At 44.5% G+C, this 24,042-nt stretch overlaps 1 long non-coding RNA gene across 1 annotated transcript; it reads left to right on the top strand.

Moving 5' to 3' along the window:
* The first annotated feature begins 4,731 nt into the window (after positions 1–4,731).
* On the top strand, positions 4,732–6,677 carry LOC134479246 (uncharacterized). Its single transcript, XR_010052324.1, has 2 exons — positions 4,732–6,291; positions 6,437–6,677. It is a non-coding gene; the product is annotated as an uncharacterized LOC134479246 (long non-coding RNA).
* Positions 6,678–24,042: the final 17,365 nt, after the last annotated feature.

Genomic DNA, 24,042 nt, shown 5'->3' with positions numbered 1-24,042 from the left:
TAATGAGTTTTATTTTATTATGACTGCTACAAACGACCGTACTATTTCTCCATTCCAGAGACAATGTCCTATAGGGGCAAAACAATTCGCCCGACAGGCGTGCTGGGAAAATGAGATTTTGGTTGTATTAGCTTATTTGCCTTAAAGGCAAATGTTGTGTGTGTGCATCCGGTTTTCATCCCTCTCTGATGCCCACTCCCGCTAAAAAAGAATTTAATTATTCAAAGAGGCCGTGGTCCAGGACTTAGCTTCCTTTCTGTGGTGAAAGACTGAAAAGTTCCCTGGTTGGATTAGAAATCTGGAAAACGGGAAAAAAACGGTCACGGTTGTTTTAGTTCAGTGGGTGGTGATATCTTGGTTTTATTTGAGGTGCGTAGGTGCACATTCGGTGGATCCTGGATATCCAAAGGTGAATTCTGGAACGCTTTGGTGTGGGTGTTGCCATGGCTACAGGGAGAGGGGTGGCAGTGAATTGTGAGACCAATAAAGCTGACAGGGCCTGCCCTCCCTGTTGCCTGAATCCTTGGTAATTGACTGCCCTGGTTTGTATATCCAGGTTTTCTCCATTCCTGTATCCCTCCAAGATTCCTGGATTGATCAACAGCTGCTTACATGGGTGTGTCATTTTGTCTTTGACTAACTCGAGGGCACTCACCAAGTGTAGATTTTTCCGATTAGATAGTGCATCTAGAGGCAGTTTTTCTTTTCTTTTTTTTACCGCAAGCCATGCATTCTGATTTGCTATTCTTAATCTAACTAGTTTTGAACCATTGTTGACTTGCACACCTCTTTTAAAACACGTAAGCCATCACCTTAAATCAACCGAATGCCTTTCAAGACAATGACAGAGCGCTGAGTTCATGGACGTTGCAAAAGAAAGAAACTTGGAGCTTTGCATAATCTCGATATAGCAACAGCACTCATATCTCTAACACACAGTATTTCAGTGTTTGGCAGCTGGTGCTGGGAGGCTTCACTTGCTTCAAGAAGTAAAGCAGAGAAGTCTTCAGAGGCTAGATCCCTTCAGCGACTTTGTGATAAATCTATCTCACACAATTCTGAGAATCGCATGATCTGCGAGTGTGCCAAGACTGCAAACTGTAGAACCATGGATACAATGTCAGACAATTACTAAGTACTAAAACTGTACTCTCTGACCTTTATTTGGAGAGGAAGACTGTCCATCCACCTCATGGAAAGAACAGATAAATCCAGATCTAAAATAAACCTTAATTTTAAGATTTATTTTTACTTATTTTTTATATGTATGAATGTTTTGTTTGCATGTTTATCTGTGCACCACATGTGTGCCTGGTGCCCATGGAGACCAGAAGAGGGCTGCAGGTCTCCTGGATCTGAAGTTTCAGACAGTCATGAGCTGGGACTCGAACTGGATTATCCGGAAGAGGACCAGTTCAAAGCAAGTGTTCTTAACCTATAAGCTATCTCGCCAGCCCCAACATTATTTTTCTTAATGCGAGTACGTTTAGGATAGTCTTATTCAGAGCCGGTATGATGGGCTCATAAGGCAATTAGCTTGTTACAATGCCCCTCAAATCTTTCTAGTTTTACCATTGGCTGTGTCTAAGAAAGCCAGTCCTCTGTCCTAGGCAAATTGGACAGTGGATCCCCTTTGAACTGGTTTCGATGCCTTAAGATGAATGAAAAACCTCTATTGTTTTAAGATAGGAGAATGAGGGGCTGGAGAGATGGCTCAGTGGGTAAGAGGACTGACTGCTCTGTAAGAGGTGCTGAGTTCAAATCCCAGCCACCACATGGTGGCTCATAACCACAGTAATGGGATCTGATGCCCTCTTTTGGTGTGTCTGAGGACAGTGATGGTGTATTCATATACATAAAATAAATAAAACCTTTATTTTTTTTTAAAACGATGAACAGAACGGGAACAGAGGCAGACTACAAACAAAGACAGCTTACTTGGGGGTGTTTTTGGTTCCTTCCTGGTGTTTTGTGGGCACAAGGAAATAAATGAGCTTTCAGAATCAAACTGATAACTTCTCTGCTGGTTTTCTTTCTCAGTCCCTGCACATAGTTTTGGGCTTTAAGATCTTATTTTTTTTTCCTGTTAAATTACTATTTTTAGTCTATTTTAAGATAAGGCTTTGCTGTGTAGCTTAGGCTGGCCTGAAAGTTTCTGTATTAGAAAACGTACAGAACTAATACTTCTGTATTAGTGACTTGAAGTCTTCTTGAGAGGCTGAGATTACAGGTATGGGCTACGTGCCCAACTTCTTTTAGTCACTTCAGACTAGTGCTTGCTTAGATTAGTCTATTACACCTCTAATACCAGTGGGCTTTGCCAGCAGCAAATTCATGCAGGCTGCATTCAGAGTTCAGTAAAAGGCACAGTGCATTTTCTGTCCTAGTTCATGGACCCTCTGAATTTTCTCCTGGAGTCCAGGTTGAGGACAGTTTGCTCTCCGCTTCTCCGGTGCGGTTCTTGCTCCACTTTGTCCCGATCGATGTTTTCTGATCTCTCTAGCCTTTAATTCAACAAACTGTCACTGTGTTCCACATTACACGTCTCTGTTGGTTCTTTGTAATCTGCTTGGTCTGCATCAGATTGCCATGGGTTTAGCGCTTTTTAGAAACGACAGACATTTACTTCTCATTGTTCTGTGGCTGAGAAGTCCATTATCACGGCACCGTCAGACTCGAGTCTGACGGAGGAGGCTCGTCCTTCTAAGATGGTTCCTTTCTGCTTCATCCTCACAGGGTGCGAGGTGGAAGGGCAGAGAGGGACACAGATGCTCTGCTTCATGCGGCAGAAGAGATGAAAGACGCAGGCAGCTCTGACGCCTTTTTTATAAGGAAGTTGAACCCACTCACTAGGGCGCTGCCCTCGTGACTAATCACTTCTCTCCTCTTTTTATGGTTTAAGTTCCAGCACGACTCTGGAACGGATACACAGTCACGTTTTGGAACTTTCCCATCCCTGGTTCTACCTCATGCCCTTGGTTTAATCCGCAGCCCAGTTAATCAATCACATCTCCTCGGGAGTTTCTCATTAAGCCCAGGTTTCTCCCAGAATTCTTTCAGAGTCTTTCACTAATCCGGTCCTTTTCAGCCCTAAAACTCATCCTTTGCCTCTAAAATTTCAGCTGAGTAAGTTTTTTCCCCCCGGAGCTGAGAACCGAACCCAGGGACTTGCGCTTGCTGGGCAAACGCTCTACCACTGAGCTAAATCCCCAACCCCGTAATATTTTTTTTTTAATTAAATCTTTATGCTTCTCTTCTTCAATTCTTTTTTTTTTCATGTTGCTTGCTCAGTCTGAACTTTTCACTTCTACCACCTTTTGCTCAACGTTGTAAAATCCCAAAGGCTCCCTTCAAGTGTGACGTCAGCTCACATAAATACTCCACGAACCCCACCCCACTGAGTCCCTTGACACTTACTTCACTTTTCCTCTTCCCACATTCTACGTCTATTATGGGCAGCCCATTACTCACTCAGTAAATGTTTGTGATGTACCCATCGGGAGTGTGGCGCTGGACTGGAGATCCAAGGGCATGAAAGGCATAACGTGCTTGGACTTCGGTTTTTCAGGGACGGTTCTTAGTTGGGAGGAAAGTAAACGTGAGCAACGAATTTTTGCAAGGTATGAGACAATGGCCACCGCTTCAGGCGTCTAAAAGGAGAACTGATTCTGTTGGAAGGGTCACAGCCTTGTGGCACCTGAGGTGGCTTGGAGGATCGATATGATGTCCCTGAGGAAGGCATTCCACAGGGAGGGAACATTGGAACTGGGGGGTGAAGATGCTGGAAAGAGCAGTGTCAGTGCAGGGTAAGAAGGTGAGTTTGTAAGAAGGGGCTCACTAGAGAAGACAGGGCTGTGCTGGCATGGTTAGGGTAGATGGTGTGTGCCAGTGTGTGAAGACAGCCCCACATGGCTTCTTTGAAAGGTTTGAGAAGTGACAGTCAAAATCTAATGTATCGTCGTGAGGCCTACCCAGTGGACTGAATGGACAAAGTTCCTCTACATAACCCTACCTGTTCTGGAACTCACCATGTAAACCAGGCTGGCCTCAAGCTCACAGAGATCCACCTGCTTCTACTTCCCTCCCAAGTGCATGCTGGGAGTAAAGGTGTGTATCCCCATGCCCTGCTTTCTACATGGTTACTTCCACCATCTCACTCACTGCTCACTGGACTCAGCTCGCTCCTTGTCACAAATAAGGAGTTTTAGGCTTGAGAGGACAAGTGGCTCCCTGAGGTTCATCTGTAGCAACAGACTTTGCATTTGAACATTTATTAATGTCTGTGAGTAGCTGGTCTTGGAGTTGTTGACAGGAACTCAGGGACATTGATTAGGAGAGGGCAGGGATACTGCCTTAGTAAACCTAGCATTTGAAAGTCTTAAGTTCTGGGAGCTGGAGAGATGGCTCAGAGGTTAAGGTCCTGAGTTCAATTCCCAGAAACCACGTGGTGTCTCATAACCGTCTGTAGTGAAATCTGGTGCCCTCTTCTGGTGCACAGGCAGAACATTATGCACATAATAAATAAATAAATCTTTTTTTTAAATTAAGTCTTAAGTTCTAGTCTCATTTGTTTCAAAATTCATGAAATATTTGTGACTTCTGTTAAGAACTAAAGCACTTAAATGAGATTTTTTTATAAAATAGTTTTTACAAAATTTAGTGCTGTCAATGTTTCAAAGTTTGCTTACTATCTTGAGAAATATTTTTATGAAGAGAATGAGTAGTGAGCTCTTTATCAGTGAGTTTCTTCTTAGTCCTTCCCTCCTGCAGCTGTTCCTAATTATGTCAGCATTTGCTGAGTTTTATTGTAGAAAGGCTGATGAAGAGGACCACTGTCCTCCAGGTCTTCCTGTGTAAATGAGTCGTGATTTTTCTGTGAAATGTGCATGTTAAAGGGTACAGGGAAAAGAAAGCTGTCATTTGAGAATTATTTTTTGTATAAAATAATGTGCAGTTGGGGGCCAGAGGGACTCAACTGGGCAAAAGTACCATATAATCCTAATAGCTTGAGTTCCACCCCTGGGACACACAATGGGACTAGAGACCTGTCTCCTTCACATTGTCCTCTAACCTCCACACATGTAAGACAGACAGACAGGCAGACACACACACACACACACACACACACACACACACACACACAGAGCTCAAATAGACAAATATTAAAACAAAACAAAACATTAAAGTATACGGCCAATTGTGTTACAGGCAGTTGCCTGCAATATAATACCCTGAGGCTGAGATAGGAGGCTTGCCATGAGTTTAAGGTCATCTGGAGACCTTGTCTTCAAAAAAAGGCGTGGGGTGGAGGGGGGTCATGTTCAAAGGACTAGTAGAACAAGGGGTGAAAGAAAAACAGTTTAGAATTCTAGATTTATCCTCCATGCTCCTACCACGTATAAACTCAATCCTCTCAGATGAGGAAAGAGATTAAAGAAGAAAAAGTCCTTCCTCAATCCAGCTACCAAGACCTCTATACTTGTATCCATTCAGTGATCCTTAATGCTAAAGAGTCCTATGAGGTTTTAAAACTAGCACCTTGGATTAATTAATTCTGTCCACCTGTGCTTGACTTCCCCACAGTGCTGGCTAGAAGTATTTCTGTTATATATGCACCAGATACCCCATTCATATTATCTTCACAATGTACCATGGACCACATAGCAGTAGGGTTCCCCCCAAACCCAGGATACATTGTGATGTGACCTTGGCGTGTAGGTCATGGAAGACAGTGGAAGTCTTTTAACCAGGTCCTCCCTGCGGACTTCCTACTGCAGGCCTGTGGGCGTGGCCTGATCCAGTCTTCATAAATTACACAGTTCTTTGACCCTCGTGTATTTCATGCTTAAAATTCATACACATTTATGTTTCTTCTAACTACAAAGAGTCCCCCACACCTCCAAAATAAGTTACCTATTCTCCCTGTGGTTTCTAGTACCCGCTCGATCACCCTGTAGTCTGGGCTGCGAAGTACAGGCGATTATTTATCTAGAGAGCTGTGGAATCCCTCACCTGCAACCCAGACGGAGGAACGGAAGTGACTGAGGTGTGGCTTCTCTGATAATGAAAAGGCAGTGGAAAGAACACAAAGTTGGGCTCCAGGGTGCTGAGGTCCGACCACGCAGTAGGTGGGCTACGATGCCATCATGGATATCCGGACTGGTGTAGACAGTGGGAGGAAGAACCGAAGATTCTGGTCCTCTTCTCTACTCTTTCTTTTGCCTGCATGTTTGGGCCAGGTACTGAAATTTGGGCCCCAATTTCCTTGCACACAAAGGCAGAACCAAAAAGGTAATCTCAAGTTTCTCTGGCTGTGACAGTTATTTTTTTTTTTTTGTGGGGGAGGGAGTGGGTTTTGTTTGTTTCTTTGTTTTGTGATTCATTGTGAATAAGTCGCAGTGGGTCAGTCATAGGTGATATGTTTCATGATTCACAGACGCGACTTCACGGAAGCCCCAGAAATGACTATTATCCACAGACTGCAGAGATTCTCCAGTACCTGTGTTAAGACAAAGAGTATAACATGGCCGTGGAGTCTAGGTCTGCCATCTATGGATCCTGACCGGTGTTACTGAAACACAGACTAGTGAATCTGTTCATGTTAAGAGGTAATTCTTACACAGATCAAGTGGTCACCCACTCACAAAGACGACAAAAAGTTTATACAATATCTTGAATATTATTCTCTTCAGTAACTTTCTGTGGGGGTACGCTGAGGTGAAGTCAGGGTTTCAAGTATTCAGTAAATGAGCTATCTTTCTAGCCCTTCTAATTCTTAATTTTAAAATCCCTGGAGAAGAAGTTAAAACCCCTCCCTCCAAGCAGACACATGTGAGTTAATCCTCAACTTTGTTCATTGATCCTGATAATTATCTTCTAGCTATTTCATCTTCTAAATGGCTATAGCTGGGTAGCTCCCCCTGGCTTCTGAAATGTTTTGAACACTGCGAGGAAGTAACTATGGAAGCTTAGATCAGTTCAAGCTTGGATCAGTCACTCGGCTACCATTGTGGAATGTAACAGTTTACTTTGTTCTTTTCATGCAGTTGGGGAAAAAAAAAAAAAAACCACAGAACACAGACAGCCTGCAGGTCTAGCCCGCAAATGTTCTGGAACTTTCTATTACCCCCTACTGACACATCTGAACCTTCCTCTTTGGCCACCCAGATGATGCAAAATATAGGACATATGTTCATTCTGCACATGGGTGGAATTGGGCCATAGGGGAAAAAATTTTTTTCCAGCTCTTTTGAAACCTGAAAGCTGGCAAGATGGCACAGCCAGTGAGGGCTTGAGCTACTGAGCTTGTCAACCTGAGTTCAACCCCTGAGACTCACATGATGGAAGAGAGAACTGACTCTCACAGGTTGTCCTCGGACCACATGTATACCTACCCCCCCTCATACCTCACACGCTAAATAAATAAATAAATATAATTTTAAAAACTGTGGAAAGGAGAAGAGTCAAGGATATGGGAATCCCCACATGAATTTGGAACTTGTCTCAATTATTCTTTGGTTCCAATCCAGACTTAAATATGATTGTTTGTCTCTTTCCCATTCAGATCATTTGAGACACAGGTTGTTTTTAATCTCCCTCCTCCCAGTGCCCGGGATCATAGCTCGGGTCTCAGACATGCTAAGCAAGCACTCTACCACAGAGCTACAAGTCCAGACTCCCACACCCCTGTAGAGGATTGATGTTGATGGACGTTCTGACCTTTCATCTCATGACAAATAGGGTAGGTCTCTTTAAGGTTGCTGATTCTGTGATGTTTGCGAGACCACACTCAGTTCCCACCGGCGTTCTTTATTATTCATGGAGGTTTCAACCCCTTTGAGTTAATGGAATTACAGCGCAGTAGAAATACCCTTTGGACGGGCTGGTAACATAAGCACTTACTATAACTCATTTCCAGTGATGTGGATTCTCACATCTGCATTAGACCTCAGCAGGGATGTCAGTCATAGAGAACTGAACTACAGCAGAGTTCTGTCCAAACAATAGCTTCTCTGGGCTCCCCTCACCCCATCCCTCCTTTTTAAATGTATTTTTTTTTTGCTCACTAAAGATCCTGGCTGAGATTACTTCGATCCTTCTGTCTCCTGGAAGGTTGATGCCTTTTCTTATCTCATGATTTAATGATCGGATCTCCCTTTTCTAGAGCAATGGTTCTTAACCTCCCCTAATGCTGATACCCTTTAACACAGTCTCTGGTGTTGTGGTAACCCTCGATGACCATAAAATTATTTCATTGCTACTTTATAAACCGTAATTTTGCTACTGTTAATGAATCTTGATATAAATATCTGATATCCAACCCCTGTGAGAGGGTAGTTCGACTCTCCTGAAGGGGTCATGAGCCACAGGCTGAGACCCACTGCTTTATAATGTCCCCCCTGTTGGATTGACCCTGTCAAGTCAATTGTTTTCGGGAGGCTGTGTAAAGTCTCAGTGTTTTCCCCCATCAGAAGACAGCGGCCTCTACATTTTCCCATTTATTTTAGTTACATATATAAGAAGAGTTTTATGAATGTTTTAAATGTTTTAAGCTTCGAGCCAAAGTTAAAAAGGGATTCTTTCGCATGCTGGCTCTGATAGGTTTTTTTTTTTTTTTTTTTTTTTTTTTTTTGCACATACTTGAGAAATTTTTTGGAATTTTGTTTCCAGATGCTTAGATTGTGTTACAAAGTTTCTAAATCACATACGTTTGGTCTTGTCCACCCCCCCCCCCCATTCTGTGGCTGTGTTTAATAATTCATAGATGTGGGGGATGTGAAGACAAACCTGGTGGAGAAAGAAGCGAGACGGAGAGTGAGGCACCCCAGGCACCTATGACTCCTTGAAGAGTCCTGATCCGATGTACACAGTGTAGAATCTGACACTCTCCGGGTGTACCCGTGAGACAACACAAAGAACCTCAGGCCAGGGTGGTGGCTGACGGGGAACTGGACCCTCACCTACAGGCTCCTGGCCAGGGGAGTCAGATTCTGCTAAACAATACAGTTGCACTCTGATTGCCCTTCAATACATACAGATACCAGTTGGCTAAAAAGCTATATAAAAGCTCATGTAATAAACAGTAAAGTTTGATCTGCACTCTGATGCTCGTCTCCAGAGTCTGAATCCTGGGTATTGTTGCGAGCACCATCTCCACTCCGCCGCCTCCCCCCCCCCCCTACTTCCTGGTCCCTGTTCTCACAAACGGATCTCTGGGATCCGCTAGATCCCGAATTCTTCAAAGGTCCTTCCATCAGGACTCCGTTAGCTGATTAAATGTTAATACCCATCCAGAGTCTTCTGTCTTTAACTATTCAATCATAAAACTAATGGGCCAAACCAAGTGCTAGGATACATGCTACAGAGATGATACTCTTCAACGAGGAAGTCACCGTAGGAAAGATACTTCACAAGCAGGGTTCTTCCGTGGGGTTCAAGTTGCCTGGAGGAAAGTAGACTTTGAGATAACTGAAGTGTCTCATCCAGCCATGCTTTGGGGAGGAACCGCAATGGTGCAATTTCTGTGTCAAAATGTAAACCCGTGGCTGTCTATTTAATTTCGTGGCCATCTGTTTTATTTCAAAGTTTAGTTCACTTTCTCTCCTATACTGCATGAAGGCTGTAGTGCCCTAAATTCAATTCTATATTCCCACGCTGGGATTGCGAGTGCCAGCATGGTGCCTAGCTTTTTGTTTGTTTGGTTTTGGCGTTTTAAATTTATCTTTATTTTGTGTGCATTGGTGTTGCACATATGAGTGTATGAAGGCGTCATGCATCCCCTGGAAGGGGATTTATCCAGAGTTGTTAGCTGCCATGTGGGTGCTGGGAATTAAATCGGAGTCCTTTGGAAGAGCAAGCTGCTACCGGCCAGCCCTCCTGTTTCATTTTTATGTGGGTGCGGGGTCTTGAACTCAGGTCCTTCATGGTGATCAAGAGGAAGAGGGTCTTTGATAACATACTAGGACATTCTCCTAGTGAACTACACCATCAGGCTAAGTCCTATCTCTTGAAGTTTCCAGAACCTCCCAAAATGACAATCATCACTCGGAGACCAAACACTCAATAAGGAGCCACGAAGGACCCTTCATATTCAAAGCATAACAAATAATGTTTCGACCTAAGGAGTTACCTGCAAATCTGACTTCCTCCCCAGGAATGACTGTGCAGGTCCAAAGTATCTCCTCCAGGAACCCACTCTTTACCCTGTGGCTCTTCACCCCAGAGAAAGCAACTGGCCTGTGAGGAAAGTTTATCAAACATGCTGTGCTCGCTGCCTGGAAATTACTTTTTTCAAAGCCCTTTAGAAATCAGTGGTCCTATGAGCTTAGCTTTTGGAACGGTTACCCACCTGCAGTAAAAAGTAATTACAGCTGTCAGCCACAAATAATTACTCAGGCATCTAAATGAATGTGGAATGGTCTCTGGGAGGCACTACTATTGTGAATGAGTCGGCTCAGCCTGTGGTCTCTGCCTCAGTTGCTGGCAAATTGGGCTGTCTGTCTCAACCAGTGTGAAAGTGTGGAAAGGGCAGGGGACGTTGTTTAATTGGTAGGAGCAAACCAGAGCTTAGACTCTGAAGGGCGGAGTCAACTGCTCTGCTCTGCCGTGCGAGCTTTGAGTCTCTCTTCTGCTGGGTTCTCTGGGTAGCTTTTCCATTCAAGGTCTTGTCTCCCGTTTTGTCTTACAACACTGAAGTTCTGACCTTTTCTTCCCATTCTTCCTCAGTGTTCATTAAACTTTACAAAGGAGTCTGATGGGCAAGCATCCTCGTGTACACAGCTGAGTAGCCATATTGGGTCATTCAGGTTACCACTTACAAAGGAAGCGAACGGAAAGGATTTGGCAAGGACAGAAAAATCAATTTAGAGTAGAGAAAAGAATTCAGAACACTACATGCTGGTAATGTCTTTCCAGTAATAGTGAAAATCCCCAAGTGTTCAGAGCTCCTGAAGGACCCGGCTTCTATCTCCAGAAAAGCCAGCCCTGATATGCTAAGTATCCCAATGTTTGGCCCAGGCCTGGGGCATCTGTGTCTGGTTCACTTTTTATCAAAATGAAAGACACGGTGATTGTTGAGGGCTCTCCTGGTTTTAAGATTCTCCTCCTCCAGGTCTGAGGCACAGCTGAGCAACGTGGTCCGGATGCTGAGGGAATTCTGTGGACGAGAAGCTGAGAGGTGAGTTTCTAGTGTTTTATTCTTCTGTTTGGTTTGGTTTGTGCTAGAAATGGAAGCCATAGCTTCATACTTGCTAGGCAAACTCTACCACTGAGCTGTATTCCAGCTCTTGAGTGTTTCCTTCAGAAATGTAATTGAGGGTTGGGGATTTAGCTCAGTGGTAGAGCGCTTGCCTAGGAAGCACAAGGCCCTGGGTTTGGTCCCCAGCTCCGAAAAAAAAGAACCAAAAAAAAAAAAAAAAAAAAAAAAAAAAAAAGAAATGTAATTGAAAGGTGTTTTTAAATTCTTTTATTTTAATTTTTTTCAAGTGTGTCTATGTGTGGTGTATGGACACATTCATACATATGGTGTGTGCCTGTGCACGCACACACGCTTGCACATGTGTGTACACGTGTGTGTTTCTTTTTGAGGCAGTCTCTCACTGAGCCTGAAGCTAGCCTACTGGTCAGCAAGCTCTAGCTAGCCTCCTGTCTCCACCTCCCTGGGGTTACAGATACACAAGGCCACACTGGCTTTTTACAGGAGTGTTGGAAGTTTAAACTCTGGTCCTCATGCTTGACCTGCAAGCACTCTTCTTTGTGAACCATCCCTCCATCTCTCCAGCCCAACCTGCAAGTTTTTTTTTTTTAAACTTTTTGTCTATGGGGCCACAGAAAAGGATTAAGTCCTAGGGGACTTTGAAATATAACGGCCAATATTTGGGAGGAAACTGTGTACCTGGATTCTGGGATGTGAGCCATCTCACTGAAGTCCAAGCTGACTCCTGTGGATTCTGACTCCCGAAAAACAAATACTATTGATTTAGAATCTGTTACTGAGAATATGGGTCCTTTTAAAAATATTTATGCCCCGGGTTAGTCACTTAAGTGACAGTAATTAGCAAGTATCGGAGATAATTGTTTACCACTTGATTATTCACCGAAAGCCAATTTCCTTTCTTTCTACTTTAGATTTACTTTCTAATCATCCTGTGAAAGATGTGAATGGAAACGAGCAGGTGTGTGCGACCCTGGACCTCAGCTGCTTGGCAACTGCGATTGGCTTTTTTTTTTTTTTTTTAAAGATTTGCTTCATTTTTATTTCCTACGTGTGACTGCTTTCTCTGCATATATGTATGTGAACCATGTGTCTGCCTTGTGCCTAAGGAGACCAGAAGAGAGTGTTGGTGGATCCCCTTGAACTAGTGTGAACCACCACGTGGGTACTGGGAACTGAACCTGGGTCCTCCTCAAGAACAACCAATGCTCTTAACCTCTGAGTCATTTCCACAGTTAAAATACAGTTTATATTTAAATTTTTATTTCGGAGCATTTTTTTAAATTGCATTTATTTAGCTTGTGTGTGTGAGAGAGAGAGAGAGAGAGAGAGAGAGAGAGAGAGAGAGAGAGACCAGAGAACTATGGAGGTGAGAGGACAACTTGCAGAAGTCAGTATATTTTTTCTTTCACTGAGTAGGATCAAGGTCTTTTACATGCTGAGCCATCTCAAGGGCCCTAGTTTAATTTTTTTTAAGATTTACTTTTTATGTATATAGGTGCTTTACTTACATGTATGCCTGCACACCAGAAGGGGACATCCTATTGTGAGCTGGCATGTGGTTGCTGGGAATTGAACTCAGGACCACTGGAAGAAAATCCAGTGCTCTTACCTGATGAGCCATCTCTCCAAACCCCAGTAGTTTACTTTTGCTTGTTTGTTTGCTGTGTTTTTCATCTGAGAAAGGGTTTCTTCATGTAGCCCTAGCTATTCTGAAACTTGCTCTATGGACCCAGCTGGTTTTGAACTCACAGACATCCTCCTGCCTCTGCCTCCTGAGGGCTGGGATTAAAGATGTGCACCACACTGGCTACCATTTTTTAATTGCACCGTAATTGTACTTACTTACAGAGCACAATGTGACATCTGAAATTACGTATGTAATAATACAGGGTAATTGGCCAATTCAAGACCAAAAGTATTTAGTTTTTCTTTGTGTTAGGAGCATTCGAGATCCTCTTTCCAGCTATTTTGGTTTACATAATTAATTCTTGTCAACCATAGCTTACAAATAATGATATCTTTTTTTTTTTTGGTTCTTTTTTTCGGAGCTGGGGACCGAACCCAGGGCCTTGCACTTCCTAGGCAAGCGCTCTACCACTGAGCTAAATCCCCAACCCCAAAATTTACTACCTTTTAAAAATGTTTTATCCCCACTCTTTTTGGTGGAGGAGGAACAGAGTCTTTCTTTGTGGCTCAGGCTGGCTGTGAACTCTCAATTCTTCTGCCTGACCCTTGTCTCTAGCTGTCCTTACAGGCATGTGATAGACTCTGTGCTAGGTTCTAGTCATATTTTATTTTCAATTCTATTTCCACAGTATTTTAAAACTTTATTGCTTTGTGTGTGTGTGTGTGTGTGTGTGTGGTGTGTGTGGTGTGTGTGGTGTGTGTGGTGTGTGTGGTGTGTGTGGTGTGTGTGGTGTGTGTGGTGTGTGTGGTGTGTGAAAGTGGGGTACACACACAGCACAGCATGCGTTGAGGCCAGACAACACCCTATCGTGCTGTTTTTCTCCTACCTGTGTGGGCTGTGGGGATAGAACTCTGCACACCAGGCTCTCAGGGCCAGCACTTCCCTTTTACTTAAGACTTTAGTGTTCTGCTTTCATTCTGATTTTGACTTGCTTGGTTAATTGGTTGGTTTTTTGAAACAGGATTTCTCTGTGTAGTCCTGTTGTCCTAGAACCCTGTAGACCAGCCTGGCCTGGAACTCAGAGATCCACCCGCCTCTGCCTCCAGAGTGCTGGGACTAAAAGCCTGCACCCCACAGCCAGACTCTATTTCCATTCTAAGAGTCAAGTACTGCTGTTTGTGGAAGGTGGTGGGATGTGGAAGGACGGAAGTTGAGAAGTATTGATAAGTTTGGGCTTTCATTTACTTGGGAGCACTCACTAACCCAGGGTACCTTGGAGAGTTCATTCTTTTTTTTTTTTTTTTAATTTATTTATTTTGGTTACATGAGTACACTGTAGCTGTCTTCAGACACACCAGAAGAGGGCATCCGATCCAATTACAGATGGTTGTGAGCCACCATGTGGTTGCTGGGATTTGAACTCAGGACCTCTGGAAGAGCAGTCAGTGCTCTTAACCACTGAGCCATCTCTCCAGCCCGAGAGTTCATTCTTTAAGATCTAATTAGCAGGCAGACATTTCTCACCTGCACTTTGTTGTTTGGGTTTTTATTTTTATTTGGTTTTTCATGAGAGGGTTTCTCTGAGGTTTTCCCTGGCTATCTTTGAACTCTCCCTAGATCAGGCTAGCCTTGACATTTTCTTCTTTAACCCGATTCCCTCATTCAATCATTTGGTTTCCTGAAATTAAAATCTTTACCATCTCTGGACTGGTCTTGACTTTGGTCAAGGGCTGGCTGGGGAGAAAGGGCCATGAAGCTGCTCCCAGAAGGAGAGCAGTGAGTGGAGAAGTGGGAGCACGAGGGATAGGGCAGCATCAGAGAGATGCGCAGACGACCAGAGCGCAAAGAAGCAGAGGCTGTCAAGCCCTCTGTTTGGTGGATGGAGACAGCAAGATGACATCACCATACAGAACGGCCTGGCAGAGGCGACAGGAGGCGAGGGGCAAATCAGGATGCCGACTGATTATTCCAAGCACATAATGACAATATTGATCAAAACGACAGCCAGTCTTTTTTGGAGAAGACTGTAATGGATTCATTGAGAAGAAAATTTGAGTTATAGATCTTCTCTTATGAGAAATATGCATTGCATATTCCAAGGATGATGTGTGGTTTGGGGGTCCAGGGGTCCTGGTGGATAAAGAAATGAATGAATTGGGGTTGGGGATTTAGCTCAGTGCTAGCAAGCGCAAGGCCCTGGGTTCTGTCCCCAGCTCCGAAAAAAGAAAAGAAAAAAAAAAAGAAAGAAAGAAATGAATGAATTATAAATCCCCTGCCTCAGATTAGGAATGACTGCACTGTGAAGCCGGTAGTGATCAGTAGTGGACCTGGAACAGCTGCCAGTGTGAGGGAGAATGGCTGGGTTTTGTTCCCTACACTTGGATGTAGGTGTTGTACTTTGGGCAGCAGATTTGGACGGGAAGATTCGAGTCCTTAGATTAGCTCATGAGGAACTTCATTTTGAGAATGAATGGACCCAAGGCATCAACAACAACCACAACAAAAAACACTGAGGTGTACTGTTCAATGTGAATGACAGGGGCAGTGTTTATGCAGATACTACTTCTAGAACTTAGGATCACTGTGATTAAAAACTGTTCGTGGGGTTGGGGATTTAGCTCAGTGGCAAGTGCAAGGCCCTGGGTTCGGTCCTCAGCTCCAGGGGGGGAAAAAGACAAAATAAAAACTGTTCATAAAATGTTTTATTAATATATTATAAAGCTTAAACATTGAGGGTTTCAAGGGTTGGGGAGATGGTTTAGTAGGTAAAGTATTCATAACTCATAACAGGAGGACCCAAGTTCAGATCCCTATTAAAAAGGCTGGGTATGGCAACAGACACCTGTAATTCTAGCACTTTGTGGGCAGAGACAGGAGTCTCTGGGGTTTTGCTGGTCAGTCATTGTGCTCAAATGGCTCTCTCCAGGCACACTGAGAGGCCTGTCTCAAAAACTAAGATGTCAATTACCTGTAGTTGACCTCTGATCTCTACATGTGCAGAGAAAGAGGGAAAGGGGGAGGAGGAGGGGGAGGGGAGGGGAGGGAGAGAGAGAGGGAGAGCAGTAGGAGGAGGAGGGAGGGAGGGCGAAGGAAGTGGAGGACAGACTCAGTGTTCAAATGTGTAACTCTGTTACACTGATCCTGCTTAGGATAAACTAAACATAAACACGATTCACTGAGGTCTCTAAACTTTTTAATAATCATTTCATAGCATCTGCACTGCACATCACATCACAAGAATCTGTTTGCTGGCTAAGTCTCTCTCTAAACCAAGAGAAGGAGCTAGGGTATTAACCTCTTTTCACGCTATAGTCTGCAATCAAGTGATAGTTCTTTGGAGACTGCTCCCAGTGGAGATAAGGAAGAACGATATGATTATTTACCACACAAAATATCTCAGGACTGTTGTGCACTCGCACAAGAAATCATTGTGGGGGGCTGGGGATTTAGCTCAGTGGTAGAGCGCTTACCTAGGAAGCGCAAGGCCCTGGGTTCGGTCCCCAGCTCCGAAAAAAAAGAACCAAAAAAAAAAAAAAAAAAAAAAAAAAAGAAATCATTGTGGGGGACATCTCCGTTTGAGGAAATAACCAGTTCTAAGTGGAACCAAAGAGATACATTTGTTTCAGATGCTAAGACTGGATACATCCCTGAATCTTGCCTCTGTCAGCTCCCAGGCTGTTGCTATTTTCCTCTAAGGGTCTAGCGGTCATTGGACAGGTCAGGCAGAGATGACAGCCCTATGAAGGTCAGTTTTCATCTCCATCCTAGATCTAAGCCCCAGTTCCGCCTGGCACAGAGGTTAAACTAAGGTCACTATGGTGTATGTCTGTCTCCCCATCTAAGTTCCTCAGGTAACTGAAAGCAGATGCCTTGGGTTATCTGGGTAGTTCCCGGCAGAACAGATCGTTCACTAACAGTGGTTCATTTACTGTGTTCATTACTTTTGTGTGCTATGACCAATTTGAGGAGAGAAAGAATTGTTTCGGCTTACAGTTTCAGAGGGCTGTTTCCCATGGTGAGCAAACTAAGAGCTTAGTCACCCTGACTGGAGGGTGTGACAGATGCAAGTCTCATGATGTTGGACAGGAAATGGCATAAAACAGGAATCGGGGAGGGAAGAGCTGAGTACAAACTTACAAGGCCCACCCCTAGCAGCCCACTTCCTCTACCTGGGCTCCGCCTCTTAAAAGTTCCACATGTTTCCAAAACATTGCCACCAGTAGTGGAACATATTCAAAACACAAACCCATGAGGACAGATCAGGTTCAAAGCATCACAGGCGATGGGTGGGGGGGAGGATGGACGGACTAAGGCTATTTGTTTTCTTAGCTTCCCCACAGTTTTGGGACCTATTGGAATAATTATGGCATAATGGTCCTTTAAAAAGCTTCCAAGAATGGGGACAACTAGAATCCTATTGCCTCTGCATTTTTTATAGCATTGGTCTCTTGGTAGAACGTATCAAATGGCAAAAGAGCTATCACGAGCTGAGGATTTCAACATCGGTCTTGTTCCCTGATGAAGCCAAGGGTGAATGGGCCGCAACCCTGCTTGGCTTTCACAGATGTTTGCAAGAGGAGCCTGAAATACACAACGTCCCTCATCAGCAAAGACCATCAGACAATATGTAAGCTAGGTCCTTACAAGGATGTGTGTAATCAGATTTGAAGCAAAAGAAGGGAAAAGTATCCTTCTTGGCTCCCAAAAGCAAATTTCTCATATCTGACTGGATCTGCTTAGTAGGAGAAACCAGGGCCAGCCCAGTGGGTGAGGGACTCCTGCACGGTCTTCCAAGAAGCAGAGATGTAATATCAAGCAGACCTGGGCATCAGGGCCAAGGGGCCAGGAAAGAAACAGGTTAGTGCTTAATAACCGAAGGACCGCAAAGATGGAGAAATGGTTACGATGTATTACTCTTGCAGAGAACCCTGATTTGGTTTCCAGCACCCATATCACGTAACTCACAGCCACCTGCAACCCCAGATGAGGTTTATTGAGACGAAAGACCCACTTTAAATGTAGGTGGAACCATCACGAGAAACAGGGTCCTGAGCTGAAAATACAGGGAGAAGTGAGCTGAGCGCTACGACGCAGCTCGGTGGATGCCACGTGATTAGCCGCCATGACTCCGGCACCCTGATGGACTGCCCGCCTGACCTGTGAGACAAAAGAAAGCGGCCTTTCTCCACTTGCTCTGGTAAGGTATTTTACTGCAGAGACAACAGAAGTAACTGGGACAGCTCCTGCCTGACCTTTCTGCTTTCACGTGCCCAGGGCTGAGATCCCAAGCAACAGAAGGGCCTTACCAACTTGAGAATGGCCAAGAGGTGAATACCACTCTCTAGAAAATTTTAGAAAGCTGGGGTTTGAGACTAGTGAGAAGGCCCAGAGGGAGAGGGTGTCTGCTGCTCTTCCGGATGACCTGAGTTTCATCCTTCAGAATCCATGTGGTGGATTCTCTGAACTTTTCTCATGTGCTTTAGTACACACAACACTCCCCTGCCCCACAGGTGGATAGACGGGTAGATAGATTTAAAAACTCTGAGGTTCCACACATTTCAATATAGAAATGAAATTCCCGAAATCACTGTTGTTTCCTGTGGGGCTGGTATTTTGCATAACTTTGTGAATGCCACTAACGGTGACTGCTTCCAGTAGGCTGCTCTCAAATTTCGTGCACAACCTCAGGGCTCTCAGGCTCTGGAGTCAACTGTCCAAATGGATCTGGTGCAATTTTTTTGCTCTGGTAACAGGTCTTTCCTTCTACCTTTAATCCCTGAATTCAGCGTAAAGCTCCCCTCCCCTCCCCTCCCCTCCCTCCTCTCCCCTTCTCTTCCCTCCTTTCCTTTCCCCTCCCCTCCCCTCCCTCCTCTCCCCTTCTCTTCCCTCCTTTCCTTTCCCCTCCCCTCCCCTCCCTCCTTTTCTTTCCCCTCCCTCCTTTTCTTTCCCCTCCCCTCCCCTCCCCTCCCTCCTTTTCTTTCCCCTCCCCTCCCCTCCCCTCCCGCCTCTTCCCTTCTCTTCCCTCCTTTCCTTTCCCCTCCCCTCCCCTCCCCTCCCCTCCCTCCTCTCCCCTTCTCTTCCCTCCTTTCCTTTCCCCTCCCCTCCCCTCCCCTCCCCTCCCCTTTCTTTTTTTCTTGTTTGCTTGTTTAAGTGCTGGAGTTTGAACCTAGAGTGTCATGCCTTCGAGGCCACTGAGCTCTCATTGAGCTACAACCTTGACTCAAGTCCTATTCCAGCGGTGCATTCCCAGTGTGAGTAGGCACAGGAGCACAGGTGGAATGGCTGGAGCTGCCCGGAAGAGGCCTATAGGGAGTCTCCTCTCAGTGGCTTAGGTATTTACTACCAAAGCCACGCCAGGCCAGGGCCAGGCTAGTGCTGCAGCTGGATTCCTACTGAGCCAGGGGGCAGCACGATGAATCTCCAAGCTTTCTGTGCCAAGCCTCACCTTCCTGTGAGTTCCCCAGCTGGGACTGTGTTCTAAACAGGGTGCTCTCCTGCTATGACACAGGGTTTCCAGGAAATTGAATACCCGCCCCATGAGAGTGTTATCTCTGTGTTGTGTGAGCTCGATCCAAAAAGCCCAGGGTAGTGCTAAGAGCCCTGTCAGGGCCTAATTAAATAGTCAAAGACAATGACTGCCTGGCCACACAGTCTTGGTGTGGAACATTATTATAGCCATTCTGACAGTTCTAGAAATTTGCAAGGTGACATGATACAAAACAGAGCTTCCAGAATCCCAGCTACCTCTGGCCGGTACTTGACTCCCTAGGGAGGCATGAGTTTTTAGCTACATGGATGATGGTGGTGCTGGCCTTCAGTTACTCAAGGGCAGGAGGCTAGGTTTTCCCTAATGCATTCAACATCATGAGTTTCACAAGCGCACCGTCGTGGACCCCAGCAAGGATGACTGGCATATTAAAGATATTACTTTAGTATTTTGTCATTAGTACATGATCCGATTTAAAAGAAAATCCACCCAGCACAATTCATCTGACTGCCTGGGTTCTCACAACATAATGTATGGTGTTTTACAGCAATCGGAAACATAATGGGTAACACCAGAGGCAGTAAATAAATACCGAGCTCATTAATTCATAGCAAAATATCAATTCATAGAACATTATAGCATGCTGTAAAATGACATTAGCCAGCAGCTGAAGAATGAGAAGGTGGAAATTAATTTTAATTTTTAATATACTTTTGACTACTCAAAAATATATTAAAGATTAACATAGTTTAATGTGTGTGTTGACATTTATTAAGCCACTGATTTGGAAGCAAAATAAGTGATGTATACATTTAAAGTATTAAAGATTCAGTAGTGATAATTAACGGGAAGGTCATGGAGGAAGCCATGATCAGCATCTTCTGTAGAACCCCCCACGGATTATGCAGACATATGCTACAGGAATGGCAGAAGCTGAGATCGGCTGCTTGGTGTTCTTGAGAGACATTGACAACCTGCTCCAATGAATCCGTTAACTAAACATCTGAGGCTTGTGAACAAGCAGTGGGCAAGTTTCCATCTCCATGCTGTCTTTTAATCTACCAAGGAAAGATCTGGGCCTCCCGGCACAAGCCACTCAAGCTGCACGGTGGAGGTTTGATGACGTCAGCATCGATAATGAAGCTGAGGACGGCTTTTATGTTGGAATTGCAGTCACTGCCAGATGAATTTTCACCGCTGAGAGGTCTTTGACTTTGAAAGTCCTGATTTGAGATTTGCTTCTTATCTTTTTTTTTTTTTTTTTTTTTGGTTCTTTTTTTCCGGAGCTGGGGACCGAACCCAGGGCCTTGCGCTTCCTAGGTAAGCGCTCTACCACTGAGCTAAATCCCCAGCCCCGCTTCTTATCTTTTAAAAAGAACATGTAAGTCAAGATCTGGAGAGGTGGCTCAGAGGTTAAGAGTGGAGTTCTGGTCCCAGTACCCACATCAGGTGGCTGACAAACACCAGTAACTCTGCTCCAGGGGACCTGGTAGCCCTGGCTTCTGCTGACACTTGCAATCACATGCACATTCCCCATACACACACACACACACACACACACACACACACACACACACACACACACACACATATACACACACACCCTCATACACCCTCACACACAGACACACACACACTCTTACACACATACACACTCACACCCACTCACACAGACACATACACACTCACACACACACACACACACACACAATTGGCTACAGATTTGGGGATCCTCACAACTTCCTGGATTCAATAATTTGCTAGAAAAGCTTGCAGGACTCAGAAAGTGAGCTCTATAGTTGGCGGACCTAGATATTACAAGTAGTCCGGGTGGATTCAAAGAATGCCAGAGGATGTGTGTATGTGGAAATGGCACACACATCCTGGGTGGGACTTCAGAGCACCCCGTGGTTTTTATATCTGTGGAGAGTCTGGGACGAATCTCTCATGCATAGTGATGGTTGTACCTGCTATTACAGTCTTATCACAAATGTTAGACGTCAGGATCAGCCGAATGAGAAGACATGCAGGGTGAGGTTTGACAGGTCCCAAACGTGGAGCTTGTGTGCCCTCTTCCTGTGGAATCGAGATGTACCACTCCTGCCACAGCACCCTGCTTCCTGCTCGGGAAGCTCATTCTGCCTCATTCTGGGAGTTTCTTGGTTTTTCTTTTTTGGGTTTTGTTTTTTTGGGTTTTTTGTTTGTTTGTTTCCAGAGCTGAGGACCCAGCCCAGGGCCTTGTGCTCAATAGGCAAGCACGCTACCACTGAGCTAAACCCCCAACTCCTTGTTTGTCTGTTTCTGTTTTTTTTCATTACTCAGACATGATAGGAGTCAGTCTCCAGGAACCTCACCAGTGCAAGCCCATAGCTGGTCTTCCTGGAATGGCCTCCTCCTCCCTCCCAGGATGTTGTTAGCTTAAACTTTGCTATCATCCAGGCCTACATGTTCTCCTATCACCTTATGTGGGGAATTTCAAGTGTTATTAAACCCTTCCCAGGGACAAGGAACAGTTTTCTTTTTCCTTTTTTTTTTTTAAAGATTTATTTATTTATTATATATAAGTACACTGTAGCTGTCTTCAGATACACCAGAAGAGGGCATCAGATCTCTTTACAGATGGTTGTGAGCCACCATGTGGTTGCTGGGAATTGAACTCATGACCTCTGGAAGAGAGGTCGGGCGCTCTTAACCGCTGAGCCATCTCTCCAGCCCCCTCTTTTTACTTTTTTAAATGATTTTTTAAGGTCTGTATATGAATATTCTGCCTGCATAGATTGCAAGTGTGCCCAGTTTCAATTCGCGTGACCAGGACGCTTTCGCTGTTTTGATCTTTACCAACAAAGGAGTCTGGACTCACCTGAAGTGGGCAGACCGTAGGTTCTGTCTTCCTGGTACTTTGAAGTTGTCCATATGCTCCTTGGTCTTAATTCCTGCTTCTTTCCATGCTTTTCTGTTTGTAAAACCAGGAGCCTCTGCCCACTTTATTTTCTAAGGTGAAATGTTGCCTGATTCCACAACTGCAAAGGACGTTTTCAGTAGAAACGCCGTCACAAGTTTGTCTCCTGATGAGGACGATCTTTGCACTTCATTCTTCAGGCCAGGACTTCTCGTGGAGATGCCTCCGTGTGCTGTTAGCTATAGTCAGGACCTTTGTGGAATGTATGTACAGAGTCTCGACTTGATTACTTGAAACGGCTTGTCTTTGAGGAAGTGTCATCTTACCTTCCTTGGCTGTGCGTTTTATCGCCTTGTGCACCAGGGAAGCGGCCATCCGTCCTTTCAGCGTTACAAGTGCACTTGAGATCTTACTGTAACTGTTGGGACTACTGCACACTTTAGAAAAATCTTAGAAAACAAAGGTGAGATGAGACGAAGTGAATTCTGCTACAGAGCTAGCCAGAGGGAGTTGGGTAAGTGTATGAGTCTATCTCGTAGACGAAATGCGATGGCTTCTCTAGTACATTTACGAGGTTTGTGAGGAATTGAGATGCTCAAAGCATTAGGAGAAAAAACAGTCACAGGTGTAATAGAAATATACATTAACTCAAGACCTGGAACAACATAACAGAAAGAACCAAAATACCTGGTGAGAATTGCAGAATCTTTGGTTTTGGGCAGGGTCAGTCCCCATCTTTATGATTTCTGGAGTGAATTCTCTTTCTGAGAACAATGCAAGGGATAGTGGTCTGGACAGCGGAAAATGTGTTCTTTTGCTCTTTTTGGTAATGAGGGAAGATGATGACAAGAGAGCTGCTGATGGGAAGAAAATGGGGGAGACTAGTTAAGCTACACTTAACAGAATAGCACCAACAAGCCGGGACAATGGCCAGAGAAACAAAAGCCAGCAAGATGAAGGAGATTTTTAATGGGGACCGAGACTGACTCATTTCTTGAAATGTCACTTTCCTAGGGCTGGAGAGATCATCAGTGAAGAGCATTGTTTGCTCTTCCAGAGGATTAATCCCAGTACATGGTGACTCACATTGTCTGTAACTTCAGTCCCAAAGGACAGGGATCTGATGGCTTCTTCTGGCTTCTATAGGTACCAGACACATGTGGTGCGCAGACACACATGGGGACAAAATACCCCCTATACACATAAATACATACATACATACATAAATAAATAATAAAAGGTTTTAAAGTGTCGCTTTCCTAGTCAAGGAAAGCTAGTCTGTAGAGTGAGATTTAACTCTTTGGATTTTTTTTTTGTTTTTTTTTGTTTTTTTTTAAAGATTTATTTATTTATTATATATAAGTACACTGTAGCTGTCTTCAGACACACCAGAAGAGGGCATCGGATCTCTTTACAGATGGTTGTGAGCCACCATGTGGTTGCTGGGAATTGAACTCATGACCTCTGGAAGAGCAGTCGGGTGCTCTTAACCGCTGAGCCATCTCTCCAGCCCTTTTTTTTTGTTTTTTTGGTTTTTTTGTTTTTTTTTTTTGGTTCTTTTTTTCGGAGCTGGGGACCGAACCCAGGGCCTTGTGCTTCCTAGGCAAGCGCACTACCACTGAGCTAAATCCCCAACCCCTAACTCTTTGGATTTTAAAAGGTTATCTCCAATGGAGTATGTGGTTTCAATGATCTCCTTTATTATCAAGAAAACAGGGATGGAGCTGGGGCGATGGCCTGGTGGTACAGCGTATGCTTAGCATGAGTGCAGCCCTGGGTTCAACTCAGCGTCCTAAGCCAAAACCAAGCCACAT

The sequence above is a fragment of the Rattus norvegicus genome, chromosome 6, assembly GCF_036323735.1.
Source record: "Rattus norvegicus strain BN/NHsdMcwi chromosome 6, GRCr8, whole genome shotgun sequence".
Taxonomy (NCBI): Eukaryota; Metazoa; Chordata; class Mammalia; order Rodentia; family Muridae; genus Rattus; species Rattus norvegicus.
Note: the sequence above shows the minus strand (reverse complement) of the source record. Positions and strands in the feature narration are given on the sequence as shown.